Raw genomic sequence first — 16,562 nt, 5'->3', positions numbered from 1 at the left:
AACACAACTCACTAAATACTCAATGTGTGCATGTGGATTTACAAATACTGAGGTAAAAACTCTCCAAATACTCGAGTGCATGTGACCTTACAAATACATCCTTGGCTGGACGACCTGCCGATGTTCTATGCAGTCTGCCTTCCGCTGCATTATACTTTGCATATGCACGGACATTGTACTCTGCCACCTTTAGGTACTGCAGACCTAGCATACTGGCTCCATAAGGCACCATGTCCCAACTGCTCCAGCATGGACCCTGTCCTGCACCACCCATAGGCACTGAAAACCTGGCAAATGGCTCCATACCCCCACTGCTCCAGCATGGACTGTGTTCTGCACCACCCGTAGGCACTGAAAACCTGGCATACTGGCTCCGTGCCACACTGCTCCAGCAGACTCTGTACTGCGCCACCTGTAGGCACTGCAGACCTGGCATACTGGTTCCAAAAGGCACCATACCGTACTGCTCCAGCAGACCCTGTACCATGCCACCTGTAGGCACTGCAGACCTGGCATACTAGCTCCGTACCACATTGCTCCAGCAGACTCTCTACTGCGCCACCTGTAGGCACTGCAGACCTGGCATACCGGCTCTGCGCCGCACTACAACAGCAAAGACTCTATACTGCACCACCCGTAGGCACTGCCGACCTGGCATACCGGCTCTGCGCCGCACTGCAACAGCAAAGACTCTATACTGCGCCACCCGTAGGCACTGCCGACCTGGCATACTGGTTCCAAAAGGCACCATACCTCACTGCTCCAGCACAGACCCTGTACTGCACCACCTGTTGGAACTACAGACCTGGCATACTGACTCCGTACCACACTGCTCTAGCACAGACTCTGTACTGCGCCGCCTGTAGGCACTGCCGACCTGGCATACTGGTTCCAAAAGGCACCATACCGCACTGCTCCAGCACAGACCCTGTACTGCACCACCTGTCGGAACTACAGACCTGGCATACCGGCTCTGCACCGCACTGCTCCAGCAAAGACTCTGTACTGTGCCACCCGTAGGCACTGCCAACCTGGCATATTGGTTCCAAAAGGCACCATACCGCACTGCTCCAGCACCAGATATTCTGGCATATGCTCATGTGCCATATGGGCTAGCTGCAGAACTACTAAGATGACGACTTACCCACTTCTCCACGTACAACCAATTTTTACTAAACTTTTTTCGTTTCGCACATTTCCACTTCATTTTTTTAGTGCGGTGGTAACGGGAACAAAACGTCACCACCTCATTTTCTTGAGAGCCTCAGCATATGCGCTCAGTGTAAGCATTGGTCTTTGTTCTCTACTGTACAGCTCTGCAGGATATGTTGACACTATAAATAAAAGCACACTGTCAGCAGCTGCAGCGGTGGCCACTAGAGGGCATCCTCCACACACCAGGAATGCACCAAAGAGCCTCCCGCTCACAACACAAACAACCTAGGGAGGGGCGTGATGTCAGAGGGGAGAGAGCAAAGCATGCCGGGTAATGTAGTCCTGGAAGAGCCCACAGGCACAATGCAAAACAAGCATGCTGCTGCCTCCAGCTCAGTGCAGCATGTTCCTGCTTACAGATAGGGGCTGTATCTGACTCCCACACTGCAGGCTCTCAGCGCCGCAGCTCCCAGCTGGATATCTGCAGTCTAGAAACCCATCTACATTGCCATGTGTGACATTGCAGATCAGTTATCCTTACTATACAGGGGGTCAGCATAACATGACAGCGCTGCGCAGAAGAGCTTGCAATCTATCGGACACTGTCATTAGTACTACAAGAGCCGACAATCGGTACGCATTCCCGATAATTCTGACAAATTAATCCTGTCCTAGCATATGCGGTGGTCCTGACCCCACACAATCCACTTGAGATTAAAGCCTGCATTATACAGCCCGGTCCCGGAATAATGAGCCCCGATTTTTATACAATCCAGGGGTGTCCTGTAATTACAGGCGGGGGGTTCATTGTGCTACTGGAAAACAAAGCGCACATCGCCGTAGTCTGCAGAGCTATCACATTAGACACTACCACGAGGTCACCGTACATTAGGCAAACCCACCTGCCCCATGGCACGGCCCACACACGCCACGATGATCGCCCCGGTCTCAGGTTCCAATGATATTTAAGAATGAGAAGAACATGGGAAACGGCTCATCTCATGCCTAATACCTCGCTGACAACTGTGTTACATAAGAGTTGGGTTTCTTCAATGGATCGGGACAATGTATCATCTACAGCAGATACTAGGAATAGAGGGCAAAAATGCACCCCAGAAGGGGGCAGCGACGGGGATGTCAGGTAAATGGACAAAAAAACTACAAATCCCAGAACACCCTAAAAAAAAAAAAGTTCCATAAATACATATCTTTAAAAGTGTATTCGCAAGTCTGGGTCATGCCAAAAGTGAAAAGGGGCTGGTCTGCAGAGCTTACACTTTTGCAGCAGGATTGCGGGGGTTTGGTGGGGAGGGTCCTTAGCATGGCAGGCTGACATGGAGGGAAATTCCAAAACAATAGAGGTAAGGAAGGCGTGGACCTAAAGCCAATGTGGTAGGAAGCCCTATTAAAGGCAAAGTGTGTACTCACAGGCGGATGAGGGGGTGCTCCTGGGCCAAGCTGCGGCTCTCAGCACGGAGATGGCACCGATCATTGCTGCTGCCTCTGAATCATATTCCAGCTTTGCACTAACCACACACAAGCTGCACTAATGTGAGCTCCTGCAACACCCCCTCCCCTCTCTACAACACCAGGATGAGTCCACCGAGCCCCAGGGGAGGACACCATGCACACCTAAGCCACAGTCACCACACACGAACGCAGCGGCCACAGAAGCCGCTCACCACTGCAGCCCGAGCCCTATGCACTTAGGGAAATAAGGAGTTAACGCCTCTGTGCCCAAGGAGGCAAACATGAGCCTGTCTGTAAGAACAGCGCTACCCTCTGTGCCGTCTCAATGGTATTTCCAACTGCTGCTTGCTCAGAAAATGGGAGTGCAGTACCCATCTGTGGCCACCAGAGGGGAGCGGAGCTTACACAACGTGTCATATGCTGGAGTTCATTTACCACCGGTCTTATTACGCAACAGGCGTATAATGCACGGATCACACGGGCTGCTCATATCTCACAGCATAGGGCCTGGGCAAAACCGGCACTATTATCCGGAATAGAACGAGCGATATGTCCTCCTCTGCCCGCTGTACCAGTCTGTCTACTGTAACTTGTATATGTATTCTGTATGTAACCCCTTCTCATGTACAGCACCATGGAATCAACGGTGCTCTATAAATAATAATAATATACAATCGTATTCTACCTCCATATGGCACCCAGCTTTTTTATACAAACAATATCATAACAGGCCAAAGACAGTTCCTATTTTATCAATTATAATGGATCTGTGGAAAAATGCATGACATATGGACTGGTTTGTCAGGTCTCCAAAAGGAGAATAGTCTTCCCCACTATAGCTTCTCATAAGCCAGATCAGATCCCATACTTTGCACTGACGAGGGGCAATCACCCCAAAACACCGTGTCTGGAAATTGGGGTTCTGATCTGGTATAAATCCTAAAGGCCCTGTCACACACAGAGATAGATCTGTGGTAGATCTGTGGTAGATCTGTGGTTGCAGTGAAATTGTGGACAATCAGTGCCAGGTTTGTGGCTGTGTACAAATGGAACAATATGTCCATGATTTCACTGCAACCACAGATCTGCCAAAGATTTATCTCTGTGTGTGACGGGGCCTTAGGTCATATGAAAAGGCTTGTTAAAGGGCCACTTCTGACTTTTAGGATTGCTACTTCCAATAGGTGGCGCTAGAGTTTGTCTCCATCCTCCCTGGAGAGACAATTTGAGATATGGATGGTAACCCGAGTGTGATTTGCTTTCTGTGACTTATAATGGACGAGTCTGCTCTGATAGTAGCACATTCTGTGATGTTTCACACACAGATCATCAGTCTGGGTGAAAAAAATGTTCATGTAAATTATCACATTGACTTGCATTGGTCTGTGTGCTGTCAATATGCCACAAATTTGGTATATAAAAAGCACATTTAATACACTTGTCTGAACAAGGCCTAAGCTGGGCTCAGACGAGTGTATTTGACAGTCCGTATACAGACCTCAAGGCGCGGACTGATCGGAAGTAGTGATGAAGGGCATTAGCATGATCGGTATTCGTAATGAGCAGTCGGATGTGTGAATGGCCTCGACTCGTGTACCAAGTATAATGGAAGTCAATGGGGACTTGATCATTTTTCTGGGAAATCTTCTGGAAATATGCTTAAGTTTCCCATTGACTTCCGTTATACTTAGGCACACAAGTCACGTTGATCCGAACATCCAACTGCTGGTTATGAGACCCGAGCATGGTAGTGCTCGCTCATTACAAATTGTGAGTCTTTCCACCCAAACTTAACATTTTATTATGGGTCTGTAAATGTAAGTTCAGGTCGGGAGAGCCCCCGGCAGTCCGAGCATTGTGATCCGTATCTGAACACAGTGTTAGATAAATTGTCACATCCATAGACTTTTAGATTTAGTAAAGGAGACAATTAGGCTAATAAAGAGGAATATGCAACACGTGCTACAAATGCAAACGAAACCCCAAACGCTTAGGGGCCTTAACTTTTGATTTTAATTTCACTTTAGCAGTAGTCACTAACTTCAAGCTGTTACGAAGCTTCAACTCCTATCATGACTAGCAAATAGTAGTCTCAAACCCTTGACTGTCCAGGCATGCTGGGAGCAGTAGTTTCTTATTACAAACAGGTGCAGAATATTCATTTAGTACAGTGTAAGACAATATAAGAAACCTTAAAAGAGCGGCCACACAGTGCAGCTGGCTCTGCACATCCATGGCGGGTCAATGGCTGCACAAATGTGAAAAAGCCATTGGGCAGAATATCGGCCGTTGTCACACCCAAGTCCAGACATGCATTTCAGGGTTACGATAATCCAATAATTGTGCTGATGGGGTCATTACTAAAAGGGATTTTCAAGCTTTACCTATTTTTTTACGAGAAGGCCTAATCCTAGGATTTGGCTGCAGAGGTCATGTGCTGTAATTGTGTCATCATAGCTACAGCCGTCTCAAAAAAGACTGGGGGCAACGAAATAGAGATACAGAGGTTAAGAAATTCTGATTTTATTATTTTGACATAGATCAAGCCTTTAGAATAAAGAGTTAAAGAGGATGTCCAGTGAGGGCACAGTATCACCAATGCACAAGATAGGTGATAACTTAAAGATTAATGAACATCCTACTGATCAGCATGGGCACCATTATCACCTAATAATGGAGCAGCAGTGCTGCTGCTCAACCGTCACGCTCTTCATTTACTAAGAGGGTGCCGAGGACCACCCTTGAACATTTCCAGCAGACCTGAAAATGATGGAGCAATGGCCAGGCATGTGCACTGCTGCTCCATTAGGCCCTGTGCCCACGCTGCGGATTTTGACGCAGATTTTCAGAAATCTGCAGCAAAATCTGAATGTCCATTGTAAAGCCAGCAAAGTCTATGAGAATTCAGAAGTGCTGTGCCCACGTTGAGTATTCTTCCCTTGCGTATTTGGTGTAGATTTTTTTTTTCTGCATCAAATCTGCACGAAATACGCAAGGGAAACATTCTCAATGTGGGCACAGCACTTCTGAATTCTCACAGACTTTGCTGTCTTCACAATGGACATGCAGATTTTGCTGGAGATTTCTGAAAATACGCGTCAAAACTACACAGCGTGGGCACTGGGCCTTATGAGGGTATGTGCACACAGCATCTTTCCCAGAAGGATTGCGCTCCAAAAATCCAATGAAAAAGAGCCAACTAAACACTCAAAAGAAAGAACATATACATTTCCATGTAAAATGCGACTTGCTGTTTTTTGAGCGTCTTCTCCACACTTCAGGTTTCGAAAGACGACAGGTGGGTAACAGAATTGACCTGATCATTTTAAAGCTTTTTCCGCTCTAATGACGCTCCATATTTTATAATAGAAGTCAAAAGGAAGGTTCAAAAGATGCATTTTCCAGCATTTTTGCTTAAAAAAATCTGCTAGCGGTATCTCTATTGTTGAATAGAGATTAAAAAATGTCTGGAAAAATTGAGTAAAAAAATGCCCCAAAAACTACCATGCTCGTTACTTGTAACGAGCAGCTGATGCCTGGAAGGGAGCAATTTAAGTACCCGAGTATAATGGAAGTCAATGGGGAACTTGAGCATCAGAAAAATGCTTGAGTTCACCACTGACTTCCATTATACTCTGGTACTCGAGTTGCTCCTATCCGAGCGTCCAACTGCTGGTTCCGAGTATCGAGCACCCGAGCATGGTAGTGCCCGCTCATCACTAGTCATGTACATATACCCTAATGGTGAAAACGGTGCCCTATTCTGTCAATCAGTAAGAGTCCCACAGTTGGCTCATCCCTGCCCGATCTATAAATTATCACCTATCTTCTATCCTGTGGACAGATCTTTGCTGGACAATCCTTTAAAGCTTGACCTCCCTTTGATCCGTTATTGTTGTCACTGAGTCTGTTAGAAATCTCTCAAAGGTCTCCTTCACTTGTCCGTGTTTCTGGTGCGTGTGACGTCCATTTTCACATGTACCACAGACATGGACACATGTAGATCCATTAAAATCAATGGGTTTGCGCAAATGTGCTCCACACATAGACATGTCCGTTTTTTTCCGGTAGCACTGATGTCACACGGCCCGCACACTGATGTGCTCTATGTGACATCAGTGTGACGTACCGGAGAAATAAAATGCCTTTCTATACTCATCTGTGTCCACCGCTGATGTCTCCAGCACTGCTGTCACTTGCTTCCGACCCCCGCTCATTATGCTCATTGCATATTCACTGCACCTCGGACCGGAAGCAGTAGCAGTGCCATGGACAGGTAAGGATAGACGTTCCTGCTGTCAGTGTGCTATGCGGATGTCACATGGATAGCACACTGACAGCACACGCTGAACACACACATGGAGACATATAAGCTCCAACACCACAGACCGTGCAAAACGTGTGTGTTTTGCACGGACATGTGAAAGGGGCCTAAGGCGACTTTGGTAAAATCATGGGTAACCACGTTTCCCATTGGGAATAATCATGCGTGACAACTGTGATCATGGACATTCATAGTAGTCTGCGCAGACTTGGGGCATAAGACAACAAGGACTTTATTAAAACTGGCAGGTGATACCAAGCTAATTACTTTGTAAAGGCCATCATACACAGTAGATCAAATTTATCCAAAACCGTTGATTGTGTATGGGGGCTCCACGACTCTCACCAGACAGATCATGTTGGGGGAGAGAAGGATTCGGCCTGTTGAATTTCAGTGGCCGATCCTCTTGCTCTCTCTGGAGATAAGTGGCCACCAGAGAAGTCTGACAGTGGCTCTACCATAGACAATACAGGAGTGCTCGGCAGATCGGAAAGAGACAACTGTTGGCTGAATGATCCTTCACCCAAAAGCCATTAAATGTGTATGGGCGTCTTAGGCTACTTTCACACATCCGGATTTTTGCTCTGCGGCACAATACGGCGTTCTGCAGAAAAACCGCAACCGGCTTTTGTAACGCCGGTTGCGTTTTTTTTTTGCATAGACTTACATTAGTGCCGTATTGTGCCGCAGGGGCTTTCGTTCGGTCCGGTTTTTGCCGCATGCGGCAGATTTAGCCGATGCCACGGCCGGATCGAACGTTCCCTGCAACGTTTTTTGCTCCGGCAAAAAACACCGCATCGCGCCGCATCCGGCCGCTGCGGCGCATTTTTCAATGCATACCTATGGAGGCCGGATGCGGCGCGATGCGGAAAAAACGCATCCGCTCGCCGCATGCGTTTTTTTCCACTGCGCATGCTCAGTAGCATGCCGCAACCGGAAAAAAACGGACTGGCCGCATGTAAAAACTTATGCAATGGATGCGGTGTTTTCGCCGCATCCGTTGCATAGTTTTCACAGTCGGATTGAGACGCAGTGCTCAAACCGGATGTGTGAAAGCAGCCTTACGTTGACCAGCATTTGTTTAAAGGCCCCTTTACACAGAATGCATAATTTATGGAAGAACCATCATTAATACGATGGTATAAAACAGCCACTTGTACTGCCAACAATTATTTTTTGGCTGCATAAAAAAAGCGATCAGCCAGCAAAAAAGCCATCTGCTTGTTCGGTGGCTGATCACCGCTATATTTACATGGGCCAGTAATAAGGAACACTTAATTCGGAAGGTTATCGGCCAGTGTAAAGAGGCCTTTAAGGGAACGTAGGAACTTAATACCGTGCGTGCAGTGTAGACCGCCATGTGATGCAATTGTCCATCCTTAGACCTCAGGCTATAAGATGTCTAAGCTTTTATGTAGATCCAGCCATTACACATAGACTAACAAGCAAATATATGAATGGGCAAAAAAAAGGGGCCATGTCAGATATAGGATTTGTCCTGGTTACCTGCATCCAGAAGATCCACATGTTGATGGCAAGAAGTTTCCGTACGTAAATAGTCATGAAGTTAAGACCACAGAAAACCTCGCCAATGGCCATATCCAGTCTGGGAAAGGACCATCTGTAGAAATAAGAAGAGCCATATTTGATGTATGAGTCCCCGAATACAGCAGCCAGTGAGATTTCTCTCAGCTTCAAGAGTAAATACCTTTAAAAAATTAAAATAATAACTAAATAGGACATGCTGAGAGCAGTAGTTCCACACCTACTAGAGAACCAGGAGGTTGGGAATCTGTGGCATAGGCTGCGGAGAGCAATGAGGCTGATATCACACATAGTAGGCCTCATTTATCAAAAGTGTCTTTCTTGCCCATAGCAACCAATCACAGGGCAGCTATGGGTAACAAAGACAGTTTTCCTTTTAGACATATGATGAATAAGCCTCTTTAGAGTATGGTGGCATTTTTTGCTGTGTATTGTGTGGATGTTTATTTTTTATGCATTTTTTTGGGGGGGGGGGATGATGGGAAGAGGTAGACTGTGAGAGTCACATTTGTCAGGGGTCTACAAAACACAGCTTTCTGTTATTTCCTTTAACCCCATTTCCTCCATAGTTATTTGTTTTTTTTCACAATTTTATTTTTGTCCCCATCTTCCAAAAGCCATTACTTTTAACAGATCGCTTCAGTGGGCCTCACTTTTTAGTTTTCTGTCAATATAGTGATATGAGAGCTTGTTTTTAACAAACAGAGTAGAAGTTTTGCTAGCATTTATTGTACAGAAAAATGAGGATTTTTTTTGGGATGCTATAGTTAAAAAATCCACAATTTTGTTATTTTTGTTTGGGTTTTTATTATACAGCGGCACGGTGACTCAGTGGTTAGCACTGTATGGTGGCTCAGTGGTTACCACTGCAGCCTTGCAGCACTGGGGTCCTGGGTTCAAATCCCACCAAGGACAACACCTGCAAGGAGTTTGTATGTTCTCCCCGTGTTTGCGTGGGTTTCCTCCGGGTACTCCGGTTTCCTCTCATACGCCAAAGACATACAGATAGGGAATTTAGCTAGTGAGCCCCAATGGGGACAGTGTTGATAATGTATGTAAAGCGCTGTAGAATTAATAGCACTATATAAATGAATAAATATTATTACAGTGTAGCATTAGCAACACCAAATTTACAGGTGCATCTCCATAAATTAGAATATCATTAGAGTTGAACAGATACCTTAGTATTCGTACTCGCTTTACTCATAACGAGTACTGTCTAATACTCGCATATTCATTCCGAATAGCATGCACAATGCAAGTCAGTGAGGAAAAACTCGCAATGTAACGAGTAACCCGAATGCCGTACTATTCGTGCGAGTAGCGAATAGTGCGGAATTCGGGTTACTCGTTACATTGCGAGTTTTCCCCATTGACTTGCATTGTACATGCTATTCGGAATGAATACGCGAGTATTAGACAGTACTCGTTATGAATATAGTGAGTACAAATAGGTGCTGGCTCAACTCTAAATATCAGCAAAAAATTGATTTATTTCAGTAATTCAATACAAAAAGAGAAACATATATTTGTGAAGTGTGTCAATGACTGCCTTCTGGACATGTCAAGTCAGCAGTCTTCCCCATGATTGTGTAACCTACTGAACCAGACCGAGGGACCATTTTAAATGCTTATTGAGAAAATGAACATGTCCATTAAATCCGCAGGTATCCCGCGGATTTCTGCAGTACAGACTGCAAAAATCCGCAGGGAACCACCCGCGGGCAAATCGCGGCAAATACGCGGTAAATCCGCGGCTAATCCGCGGCAAATCCGCATGCGGTTTTGCCGCGGATTTTTTCCGGAGGTCAGCAATTCTTCACTCCCAGAAGTTTCTCGAGAAGATTTTCTCGAGAAACTTCACATCTCTAGTGCGCACATAGCCTTAGGAAGGCTTTGCAGGTGTTTTGTGGTAATTATTCTAATTTTCTGAGATAATGACTTTTGGGTTTTCATTGGCTGTAAGCCATAATCATCAACATTAACAGAAATAAACACTTGAAATAGATCCCTCTGTGTGTAATGACTCTATATAATATGTGTTTCCCTTTTTGTATTGAATTACTGAAATAAATCAATTTTTGATGATATTCTAATTTATTGAGATGCACCTGTATATTGTTTTTAATATTTTACACCTGCAAACCCTCCTGAAGGCTGGAATTCACTTATTTTTTGTGATTTCGCAACACTTAGAATTTTTTTCACATTTTCCATTTAATTGCATGGTAAAGTGAATGGTGTTAATCAAAACTACAATTTGTCTCACAAAAAAACCCACCCCATCTACTAGTCACAGGCCTAATTAGTATAGGAACAGCGGAGGTTATAAATCCTTTTATTAAACATTGATTTTAGTGAATATCCTTATATAGGGCTGGTTAGGCAGGGAATTTTAGCATACAGATAAGAATTATGCTGTCTAAAGCCTGATTTACACGTTACGATTCTGCATACGATATCGGAAGGAATTTTTTTCCCTATCGGAGCTTGTTTGCCACATTGTTGTTTTTGTTTTGCCTACCACTGGATCAACATGTTAGGCTACGGGTTGAACTAGATGGAGTCTCCCTTCAACCTTAAAAACTATGATGATACTATGATGATGATCGTATGCGATCGTAACCGCCCCCATCGTATGTGCGGCACGTTCAATTTGTTGAATGTACCGCACAGACGATTCACCCCCTTCACATGTACTTACCCGTCCATACGACCTTGATGTGGGCGGCGAACGTCCACTTCCTGGAGTGGGAGGGACGTTCGGCGTCACATCGACGTCACGCGGCAGCCGGCCAATAGAAGCGGAGGGGCAGAGCTGAGCGGGACGTAAACATCCCGCCCACCTCCTTCCTTCCGCATTGCTGGCCGGGAGCCACAGGACGCTTGTAAGATCTGTTCATCGTTCCCGGGGTGTCACACACTGCGATGTGTGCTACCCCGGGTACGATGAACAACCTGACGTTCAATTCATGAGGAATGAACGATGTGCATGCGATGAACGTTTTACCATTCAATCGCAATCACACGTAGCTGTTACACACTACAATGTAACTTATGATGCCGGATGTGCGTCACTTACGACGTGACCCCGCCGACACATTGTAAGATATATTGTAGTGTGTAAAGCGGGCTTTAGAGGACATAGGTGACCTGACAGGTTCTTTTTAACCCCTTCAGCCCCCAGCCTGTTTTCACCTTAAAGACCCGGCCATTTTTTGCAATTTTGACCAGTGTCACTTTGACAGGTTATAACTCTGGAACACTTCAACGGATCCTGGCGATTCTGAGATTGTTTTTTCGTGACATACTGTACTTCATGTCAGTGGTAAATTTAGGCCGATATGTTTTGCGTTTATTTGTGAAAATTTCGGAAATTTGGCGAAAATTTTGAAAATTTTGCAATTTTCAAAATTTGAAATTTTATGCCCATAAATCTGAGAGATATGTCACACAAAAAAGTTACTAAATAACATTTCCCACATGTCTACTTTACACCAGCGCAATTTTTGAAAAAAAAAAATTTCCGTTAGGAAGTTAGAAGGGTTCAAAGTTCATCACCAATTTCTCATTTTTCCAACAAAATTTACAAAAAAAAATTTTTTAGGTACCACATCACATTTGGAGTGACTTGAGAAACCTAGGCGACAGAAAATACCCAAAAGTGACCCAATTCTAAAATCTGCACCCCTCACTCTGCTCAAAACCACATCCAAGAAGTTTATTAACCCTTTAGGAGCTTCACAGCAACCAAAGCAATGTAGACGAAAAAATGAAAATTTTACTTTTTTAACACAAAAATGTTACTTTAGCCATAAAAATTAGTATTTTCACAAGGGTATCAGGAAAATTGCATCATAAAATGTATCGTGCATTTTCTCCTGAGTACGCAGATACCCCATATGTGGTGGTAATCAAATGTTTGGGCACACAGCAGGACTCGGAAGGCAAGGAGCGCCATTTGAATTTTTGAGTGCAAAATTAGCTGCACTCATTAGCGGACGCCATGTCGGGTTTGAAGACTCCCCGAGGTGCCTAAACAATGGAGCTCCCCCATAAGTGACCCCATTTTGGAAACTAGAGCCCTCAAATATTTTTTCTAGATGTTTGATGTGCACTTTGAACCCCTGGGGGCTTCACAGAAGTTTATAACGTTGAGCCGTGAAAAGAAAAAAAAAATTTTTTACCACAAAACTGTTGCTTCAACCAGGTAGCTTTTTTATCACAAGGGTATCAGGAAAAAATGCACCATAAAATGTATTGTGCATTTTCTCCTGAGTACGCAGATACCCCATATGTGGTGGAAATCAAATGTTTGGGCGCACGGCAGGACTCGGAAGGCAAGGAGCGCCATTTCACAGCAAAATTGGTTGGAATTATTAGCGGACGCCATGTTGCGTTTGGAGACCCCCCTGAAGTGCCTAAACAATGGAGCTCCCCCACAATTGACCCCATTTTGGAAACTAGACCCCTCATGGAATTTATCTAGCTGTTTAGTGAGCACTTTGAACCCCTGGAGGCTTCACAAACGTTTGTAATGTTCAGCCGTGAAAATATTTTATTCTTTTTTTACCACAAAATTGTTTTTTCAAACAGGTAGCTTTTATTTCCACAAGGGTATCAGGAAAAAATGCACCATAAAATGTATTGTGCAATTTCTCCTGAGTACGCAGATACCTCACATGTGGTGGAAATCAATTGTTTGGGCGTACGGCGGGGCTCAGAAGAGAAGGAGCGCCATTTCACAGTAAAATTGATTGGAATTATTAGCAGACGCCATGTTTCATTTGGAGACCCCCTGAGGTGCCTAAACAATGGAGCTCCCCCACATGTGATCCCATTTTGGAAACTAGACCCCCCCATACAAAAAAAATTAGTTTGGCGAAATAAAAAATACAGACATCAGTAAAAAAAAAAAAAAAATTGAGCGCCTGCCACTAAGACCAGTGCCAAACGTGAGAGCAATGCACGAGTCTCGCATCGCATCATCCACTGCAGTCTGGAAGCGAGCAACTGCGCTGGATAATGCGATGCGAGAGGGCAGGGTGGCAGATGAGAAAGGGCGCAGCGGATGGAAGATGGGAAAGGGCGCAGCGGGTGGAGGAGCGGCAGAGGATGGGAAAGGGCGCAGCGGATGGATGATGGGAAATGGCGCAGCGGATGGATGGGAAATGGCGCAGCGGATGGAGGAGCGGCAGAGGATGGGGGGGGGGAGGTGAGATGGGGATACCTACCTTACAGGATGGATCTAGGCAGCAGGATCACAGCAGACAGAAGAGGCAGCAGATGAAGGAGGCAACAGATCGAGGCGGGTGAGAGGGGGCAGTAGATGGAAAATGGGAGAGAGCAGGCAGCAGATCGGGGAGGGGGGCAGAGTCTGATGGGAGAGAGAGATGGCACATTGAGGAGGGGGGGCCCCGGGGGGAGGGTGGCTTGCAGCACATGTAGGGGGAGGGTGGCTTGCAGCACATGTAGGGGGAGGGTGGCTTGCAGCACATGTGGGGGGAGGGTGGCTTGCAGCACATGTGCTGCAAGCCAGCCACCCTCCCCCCACATGTGCTGCAAGCCAGCCACCCTCCCCCCACATGTGCTGCAAGCCAGCCACCCTCCCCCCACATGTGCTGCAAGCCAGCCACCCTCCCCCCACATGTGCTGCAAGCCACCCTCCCCCCACGTGGGGGGAGGGTGGCTTGCAGCACATGGAGGGATAGGAGGTGTGGCGATTGAGAAGGGGCAGCCGATGAAGGAGGCGGCGGCGGCGGCCGCCGATCGGGAACAGTGGGGGCCGATTCGGGGGCAGCAGCGGCTGAAAAAGGTGGGTGCGACGGCGGCGGGGACAGTGGCGAGCATGGCGGCGGGGACAGCGGTGGATCGGGAGCGGCGGCGGGGACAGCGGTGGAGCGGGAGCATGGCGCCGGGAACAGCGGTGGATCGGGAGCGGCGGGGACAGCGGTGGAGCGGGAACATGGCGCCGGGGACAGCGGTGGATCGGGAGCGGCGGCGGCGGGGACAGCGGTGGAGCGGGAGCATGGCGCCGGGGGACAGCGGTGGATCGGGAGCGGCGGCGGGGACAGCGGTGGATCGGGAGCATGGCGCCGGGGACAGCGGTGGATCGGGAGCATGGCGCCGGGGACAGCGGTGGATCGGGAGCATGGCGCCGGGGACAGCGGTGGATCGGGAGCATGGCGCCGGGGACAGCGGTGGATCGGGAGCAGCGGCGGGGCGATCGGAGACAGCGGCGGGGACAGCGGTGGATCGGGAGCAGCGGCGGGGCGATCGGGGACAGGGGCGGGCGGCGGGGACAGGGGCGGGCGGCGGGGACAGCAACTTACCGCTCTCCTCGGCTTCCAGGGACGGTCACAGGCCGCAGATCCACATTGATTGGAGAGAGCGGTCACAAGACCGGTCTCTCTAATCAGAGCTGGGGGCGGGTGAAGCATCGATCACCCAGCTCCAGCCAATGGCCAGTGCTACAGCAGCACTGATCAGGGCTTGATTTCAATGTTCCAGCCATTTTCAATGGCTGGAACATTACAGTGGCTGTAATTGGCTGAGCGGCGTTCGTCAGCCAATCACAGCCTCTGTAGGTTCGGGGAGGAGGCACCACCCCTCCTGAGGTCAGGCAGAGGTCCCCTCCTTCCCGAATCTACCGTTTAATTAAACAAATTTCACTCCCCGGGGCTCCGGGACCGCGATTTCGCCATGACATACTGAGTACGTCATGGGTCGTTTAGCACCATGTCACCATGACGTACTCAGTACGTCAAAGGTCGTTAAGGGGTTAAGGATGTGTGCCCAAGATGGGTTTTTGATGCTGGGTATTTTCGCTGCATGAGAAACACAGGGTCTTATAGTTCCAGCCCAGTAGATGGGACTTATAGAAACCTCACGCCCGCTGCGCTTTTTTACTCAGCCTTAACTGACCTGCAGTGCATGTTTCAAATCCACAATCTCAAGTACAGTGAGTTACATGTGCAGATTTTCCCCATACTAACTAAAGAATGTATGTCTGGAACACCAATGGTGTGAACATGTACTATAGAATAGGATAAAGAGTTACACACAAGTAACAATGTATATGGGAATGATGAAAAGCAGAACTGCTATGGGAATACTAGACTGAAAAATACAATGAACTATCTAAAAAAGTGAAAAAAACATGACAAAATGGAATATGCATAACTGCTATGAATAATAGGAATATAAGACATGTTTAGCCATTGTATTGATTAATGCAAAAGAGCCCCAAAACAAACGCCAAGGTAATCTCTATTTTCTATTCTAGTTTTTTAACTGCAGGTGAGGTTACATATAGGCTAGGGACCCCGAAAATAGAGATTACCTTGGCGTTGGTTTTGAGGCTCTTTTGCATTGATCAATACAATGGCTAAACATGTCTTATATTCCTATTATTCATAGCAGTTATGCATATTCCATTTTTCATGTTTTTTTCAATTTTTCAGATAGTTTATTGTATTTTTCAGTCTAGTATTCCCATAGCAGTTTTGCTTTTCATCATTCCAATATACATTGTGGCTTGTGTGCAACTCTTTATCCTATTGTACAGATTTTCCCCATAGACTTGCATTAGATGCAGAAGATCCAGAGGTTAAAAACACAAGTGTTTTTAGTCAGCTTCCGAGGCGCAAAAATGTATAAAAACAGCATGTAATCTGCATATAACTATAACAATAAGGTCAAAGCCAAATACCAGGAAGTATCAAAAACAAAGCAGCATTGTTTAACCCCTTAACGACTGCGAGCAGTAATCTTACGTCCTAGCAGTCATAGTGTTAATCTCCCCCGGCTGCTGCCAGCAGCCGGGGGAGATCGGCGCACATCTCAGCTGATTTGTACAGCTGACGTGTGCCTGCTAGGCACGAGCGGAATCGCATTCCGCCAGTGCCTTTTAACCCCTTAAATGGTGCTGTCAATATGTGACAGCGCCATTATAATAGTGATCGCGCTATAACTTTACTCACAAAACCACCTCCGGAAGTCACATGACGTGATCACGTGGATCCGGTGGTTGTCATGGTAGCGCAGGGTCACGTGATCACTCCTGTGC

The 16,562-nt window shown here is 46.8% G+C and overlaps 1 protein-coding gene across 2 annotated transcripts in view; it reads right to left on the bottom strand.

The window, feature by feature from the left end:
• Positions 1–16,562, bottom strand: part of KANSL1 (KAT8 regulatory NSL complex subunit 1) — a 143,812-nt gene that overhangs the window by 121,009 nt on the left and 6,241 nt on the right. Inside the window, exon 3 of one of the 2 annotated variants that reach the window (XM_075350308.1) lies at positions 8,456–8,570. The gene's annotated coding sequence lies outside the window, so the exon portion shown is untranslated. Of the gene's footprint in view, positions 1–2,583; positions 2,670–8,455; positions 8,571–16,562 lie in introns of those variants that run through there. The other variant, XM_075350309.1, reaches the window with a different exon arrangement.

This window comes from Anomaloglossus baeobatrachus, chromosome 5 (genome assembly GCF_048569485.1).
Source record: "Anomaloglossus baeobatrachus isolate aAnoBae1 chromosome 5, aAnoBae1.hap1, whole genome shotgun sequence".
NCBI lineage: Eukaryota > Metazoa > Chordata > Amphibia > Anura > Aromobatidae > Anomaloglossus > Anomaloglossus baeobatrachus.
This window is presented reverse-complemented; position numbering and strand designations above follow the sequence as displayed.